The 6,771-nt window shown below is 34.8% G+C and overlaps 1 long non-coding RNA gene across 1 annotated transcript in view; it reads right to left on the bottom strand.

Annotated features, from left to right (window-relative positions):
• Positions 1 to 713: 713 nt before the first annotated feature.
• LOC136856491 (uncharacterized) overlaps positions 714 to 6,771 on the bottom strand; it is a 115,740-nt gene continuing 109,682 nt past the window's right edge. The window contains exons 2-3 of the long non-coding RNA XR_010858359.1: positions 2,044 to 2,263; positions 714 to 1,002 (exon numbers count right to left, since the gene is read on the bottom strand). This is a non-coding gene — a long non-coding RNA (uncharacterized lncRNA). The remainder of the gene's footprint in view (positions 1,003 to 2,043; positions 2,264 to 6,771) is intronic.

The following is a 6,771-nucleotide window of genomic DNA, read 5'->3' as shown; positions in this document are numbered from 1 at the left end:
GATTTATTGTTTTAAAACATTGTTTTTGTACTGCATTAATATTTTCCTCGTGTATCCTTTGAATGCATTGAATAAAAGTATTTTTCTTTAAAATTGTTTAACTGCATATCCTAGTAAATTGTAGCAGAATCTTCTCCATCCAGAACTGGTTATGTCCAATTAATCAATGTTTTGGCAATGCTATTCATTGCAAAGAATTTATATTTCTCTCTCTTATAAAAGTTGATATCATCAACATACATTCATCAACATATACAGTAAATATTTCTGATGTAGCTCCAATTTAGGTATTTTTAGAAGCGATTTACTCGAAACCTCTTTTTTGGACATAACCTCCTCTGGTTGTCAGCCCTCGATATATATATATATATATATATATATATATATATATATATATATATATATAATATATATATATATATGCCTCAAAAATCACAGTAGATGCACAGGACTTCAGTGTAAAAATCACAGTAATCCACAGGAAAATGACAGGCAGAAGTTCAGTACCAAGCGCTTTCACGTTTATTAACGATGTGTTAACAAACGTGAAAGCACTCGGTACTGAACTTCTGCCTGTCATTTTCCTAATGGGATTATTATATATATATATATATATATATATATATATATATATATATATATATATATATATATATATATATATATATATATATATATATGTTATATATATAAAACAGATTGTTAACACTTACCTTGAACTGTTGGTAGTCTCGGGCGAGCGATGCGCTTTTCTCTCTCTCTCTCCCCCTCTCTATCTCTCTCTTTCATGAAATTAAATGCACTATATCTAATGTGTGTAAATCAAACCTGGTTTACAAAAATTATTTGTTTTGCAAATCCCCCATTCAGTCACTAAGTGTTCTCCATTTTAACTTTTTGTCTTTATGTCACCAGTTCACTTCAGTGGCCATGTTCCTGTGCATGATTTTGCATGGCTAACTATAGCTATCCATGGCTTCCATGAGCACTTGCATGGAACATCTGTAGAGAGAGAAACATTTCTCATTAGACTTAGAATCAACTTAGTTCACATTCACCCCACCACACCACATAGAAATAAATGTTAAAAAAAAATTATAAGCCCCTAAAATGTTAAGTTAGTGTTTGTTTTCAACACTCACCCTTCCAGCAAGGAATTTGGCCCCAGAGAATCCTTCTCACTCGGCTCCTCCAAGTCAAATGTGTGGCTTTTCACAAAAGCTCTCAACACTTACCCTACAAGTTGCTTTTCATCACCGACAAACGTACGAACACCTTCTCCACGACACACCCTTATCCGGATCTAAACCAGACAGAGCTTCTAGAACATTCGAGACAAATTGCTGACGGGCACTTCCATTCCCAAGGCTGTATCCAGGTGAATTTTCCACAATTAACCCTTTGTTGGACAAATGTACCTTTATTATCCCATAATATCTATATAAATCACTACCTGTAAAAATTACGTTTGATCCCCACTCATATGCTGCAACCTTTAAAGTATGCTCTAACACCCCTATAGGTAAAATATCATCAGAAATACGCCCTTCTGAAGCCACTATTACCATTTTTACTTGGGATTTAACCTCAATAAAGATTCAGTCTCCTTTTCGATATTCAAAACTGTAGTATGAATGATAAAGAAAGCTATCGTTTAGTCTAGGTCACCTCTAACCCCCTCAACAGTAAATTGCTACACATTGTATGCATTTCTCAAACCCTCAAACCGCTCACATAACTTTGCGTTGCTACTACTTAATTTCTCCAAAACCCTACCCTGATCAGTTACTTTAGCTTCCAATGCCTCAACTCGCGCACTGCCAACTGCTGCTATGACCGTTGCTGTTGCCCTTTTATAGTTAAAGTGACCACTGCTCTTTTATGCCTCCTAGTTTGGCCACACAAAAGCCGTGTATCATTTGGTTTTGTATCCAGAACCCATGTAAGTGTTTCTGTGATTCTATCCTGTGTCCTGTCCGCTATAATCTTAATCTTTGAGGATAAACATGTTAAAGGGTTTGACAAATTATGTTTAAGATTTACCTCCTCTAGTGTCCTCATTAACATTTCAACACTGTTCCGAAAACGTTCCAATTCCGTTCTGGCTGACGCAAGATACTCGAATTCCACCCTCATAAAAACTCTTGTCATTGTCCAATCATACTTCGTGGGCTCCTTCAATTATCACACCCGGTCCTAAATAAACTTTTCCCATGGCATTCACAGCTGCCACGAAGGCGATGAGTATGCTAAATCTCCGCATCTGAAAAAAGAGGAAAGAAAAAAAACGTAAATAACTGCTTAACCTCGACGTAGAGAACAAAAAAAAAAAAATAACAAACACTCCCAAAAAACCAACAAATCCCCACCAAACATTAAGTTGTTCTTTAAATCTTAGATACGCGAGTTAATTTCGTCTCTCCCGTTTCTTCACTTAAAAATATGAACCTACTCTCCCTTTTCTCTTCTATAACAAACTTGGGACCCAATTTGTAATTTAATGCACTTCTGACATTTATTTTCAAAAACACTTTATCCCCAACTGCAAATCTTGTGCTGTCTGATTTCATATAACTCATCACGACCATTGCTTGTGTCTTTGACTCAAAATTACTTCTAAGACGTGCATGCCTCTCTTTAGCTGTAGCAATTAACGATTTAATCGTATCATCACAACGTGAAGGGATTGACAACAAATCAAACGTACCCCGAACTGGACCATCAGGCATTCATCTGTGTCCTGCAATACGCTGAATTGCTCTGGACGCCGCAAAACACTGCATTGTCACATAGTGACGTGAACTCATAGAAAACACACACACACACACACACACACACATATATATATATATATATATATATATCGATCCTGATGTGAGTCAGAAATTTATTTCTGTTCCAATGTAATTGTGTTGATATATATATATATATATATATATATATATATATATTATATATATATATATATATATATATATATATATATATATATATATATATATATATATATATATATATATATATTATATAAACATATATTTATATAAATATATATATATATATAAATGTGTGTGTGTGTTTAAATAACCTTTTCAATTCTGTACTTTTACACGTACCTTACCTTCCATTCCTCTTAATTGTGTTATCTTCCATTCCTTATCAATTCACAAGTCAGTTACATTCAAAAAAGCATATTTTCACCACTCCCTCTCCACCAGAACTTCATTCAAATTTAAACTCTTGCTTCATCCACATAATAATCACATACTAACCCGCCACTACTCTCTCACCACTGCATCCATCACTCTAATGAACTCTATTTTTTTTCCTTACCATTCTCTCTTTCTTAATTACACATATGATTATTCTTCTTCTCTTATAACAAGAATTTCTAACACTCAAGCATTTTTCTGGGTGCATTTCTCTGAATTTTGCTTCATATACTTGCAATCTAATCTGGAACAAAACGTGCTATTAAGGCAAACTTCCAAACACATTGCCCTTTTCCTGGGGAAAAGGGTTCCCAAATTATTATACTGAAATGACTCTAATCTTTTGCATGAACCATTACTGTAACAGACTGATTAATTTGTGGCTATTAAAACTGGCGTCACAACATCTAGGTTATTGATGCCATAATAAAATTAAATAGGAAACAAAAAATAAATAAACAAATAAGTTTAAAAGGAGTCTCACATAAGAAATATCTGATTATATATATGTATATATATACATATATATATATATATATATATATATATATATATATATATATATATATATATATATATATATATATTATATAATTATATCTGTTAAACATATATAATATACATACACATACATACTGCATGTGATCTAAATTTTGTTGAGGAAGAACGCCTTCCTAACAAAGATATATTGCTGCTCTAAATTACAGTTCTCCTCGAGAATCGTTGCAATGATGAAATTTCCATCTCTGTCACGTCCCCGAAAGAGGAATCTACACCTTAGATTCCCAAGAATGGGACATTCGACCACCAAATGTCTCAAAGCAGAGGGCAAAAGACTGTCATTAAAGAATGGAGAATTTTTGCCGGACATCAAGAACCCATGAATAAGTGGTTTATGTCCAATCCTGAGCCTGCACAACAACGTTTCTTGTCCCCTTGGCATTTAGGGATATGACCAATGACTTACTGATGATGTAATACTCAGCATTTTTTTTTTTTTTTTGCCTAAAATATTTTCCCAAAGGGACTAGCAAAACCTCTTAATTTTTTGGTCTACTACAGGATATACATCCCAATATGATAGTAGACATCTGGGTTCTGGGGAGGTGACTACTGACTTAGCAATTTGATCAGCTTGCTCGTTCCCAACCACACCAACTTGGGAAGGTACCCAGCAAAATTTTATTTCTTTACTTCTTTTCATTAGAAGCAGCCATTCCAATCTATAAAATCAATGGGTGTACAAGGTTAAAAGATTCCAAAGACTGAAGAACACTTCTTGAGTCACAGCCTACATGTTTAATAGAACTATTTTCATTCTGAACCAAAATTTCTTTTATGGCCTTTAAAATTACACACAGTTCTCCTGTACAAATAGATGTAACAGATGATAATCTCCTGCCTCTTTCTGCATCTGGGAAGGCCACCCCAAAGCCGACGACAGAATCTAACTTTGGGTCATCCGTGAAAGCTGCAACTAAGTTATCGTGTTGAGAGGAATGATCTAAAATTAGTCATTTTACTGCCTCATTGGTCATTTCTGCTTTTGTTGAATTTAAATATCTACATATTCTGCCTCTCACAGGTTCCAGAGAGGGCTAACTGAATACCTAGCTGGTAAAGTCTCCATCCTTGACTTATTTAACTGCTTTATTATACATTTTACTCTAACAGAAAATGTTTGAGATTGCTTAGGATGATTTTCATAAAATTGCCATTGTCTTTCATTTCTGAAGCAAATGCTGGTTAAGGACTTAGGGAACCTCTGAAATCTACACCAGTTCTGAACCAGAAGGACATTGGTAATGAAAATCAAGAGGCATTTCACCAGCGTCTACAAGCATGCTCTCAGTGGGGGATGATTTAAATGCTCCTGTAGACAATCATACTCCTCCATGATGAACTGAATTAAGCATTTTAAAGCTATACGGCTTTGCTGAGGTGTACACTTCACCCATAAGTTAATTTTGAAAAGACCAAGACTTTGTCTTGCCTCAACATCTGAGTTCAGTCAGCACGCCACAAAATGTGGGAGAGACCTTTCAGCACATTCATTGCAATCATGCATTTTGTCTTAATATATTTCAGAAGTGCAATCTAAGTTAGCTTGCTATAAAAAATAAACCCAAGAAACTTTGTTTCACCAACACATGGAATTCTCCACCCATATATGAACACATCTAGATCTGGATTGAATCCTCTTATATAGCAGATGTGCATGGTTACTATTTTACTAGCTGAAAACCTAAAACCATTCATCTCAGCCCACTTTACTGTTAATAAGGCTTAATATGAAAAAACTGGTATTTTTGGGGGTATGCTTAATCTTTGAACATGTTATGTCACCCAGTTCATGAGCTGATTCACTATAATTACTTAAGGATGATGATTCAAATTATCTCATAGTAAATCTACATTGTATTGTTCATTCCTTGATATATTAAAATCGATTTCGACCTGTTCCAATAGCCTTCTTTGAGCTGAATAGGATCTTTCATCTTTTCCTTTGCAACATTAGCAAAATGATTAGCAAACTTATTTGCCACTAACTGGGGTTCTGCTACTTCAGTACCACTGATCTAGATAACTGGAGGTTGACAAGTAGTGAATTTGCCTGCTATTTTTCCAACTCTTCCATACTAAAGTCAGAGGTGTTATTCAGTGAAGATATGAAAACTGTCCAAGATTCCTCTCGTGCCTTTTTAATTTCATGCATAAATTATCTCTTGCTTTTTGGAATTCAACATGGTAATGCTCCCATTTTTGTCTGTAATATCTTGTGAAAGCAGAACTCATAGTTCTATAAATTTGCTGGCATTAACAAGTCCACCACGGAACCGGTCAGTGGATAAATATGCCCGAAGTCCTAGGTACCGATTGAACACCAGCTGAAAATATAATTGTACTGAAAAAATCAAGAGCATCATCTACAGTACAAAGCGAAAGTCATCAGCCAAGTCATCTACTGAGCTGTGTTCTTGGAATGCTGCCCAGTCACCTTTACCAGTGCTCCATTTAGGTTGCCTTGAAGATGGAGGATTTGAGGTTACATTTATTACTATTGGAAAATGGTCGCTGGTAAATCTGTAACTATCACTCTCCAACTGAAATCAATAAGGCAGTTATCATTGCATATACATAAATCAACTGTTGATAATGTTTCTACTGCATATCTCCCAGAATAACAAAGGAAATGATCATAAGATATTTGTTATCAAAAATACTAGGTGGTAGACGGACCCCTGCATTTTGTTTAGGAATGCCGAACGGACACAACGCCCACATTTTCATTTTCAAAATGCCGTGATGGAACATAATGACAATTTCTTCTTAGTTTTGACTTTTTCAGTAATTCGATAATTACTATTTAAACGGTGTCACCACAAACTGAGGGTTTCTATTTATTCATATCTCCCATAATAATTCAACGTTGGAAATGGTAGCTGTTGGATAAGATGGAGATGAGCGAGAAAAGTGTGCAATGGCAGAATTACATTCATCAATGGGGAAGACTTTACTAGGTGGTAATAAATAACAGAAGATAGCATACTGTATATTT

The sequence above is a fragment of the Macrobrachium rosenbergii genome, chromosome 36, assembly GCF_040412425.1.
Source record: "Macrobrachium rosenbergii isolate ZJJX-2024 chromosome 36, ASM4041242v1, whole genome shotgun sequence".
Classification (NCBI taxonomy): domain Eukaryota; kingdom Metazoa; phylum Arthropoda; class Malacostraca; order Decapoda; family Palaemonidae; genus Macrobrachium; species Macrobrachium rosenbergii.
This window is presented reverse-complemented; position numbering and strand designations above follow the sequence as displayed.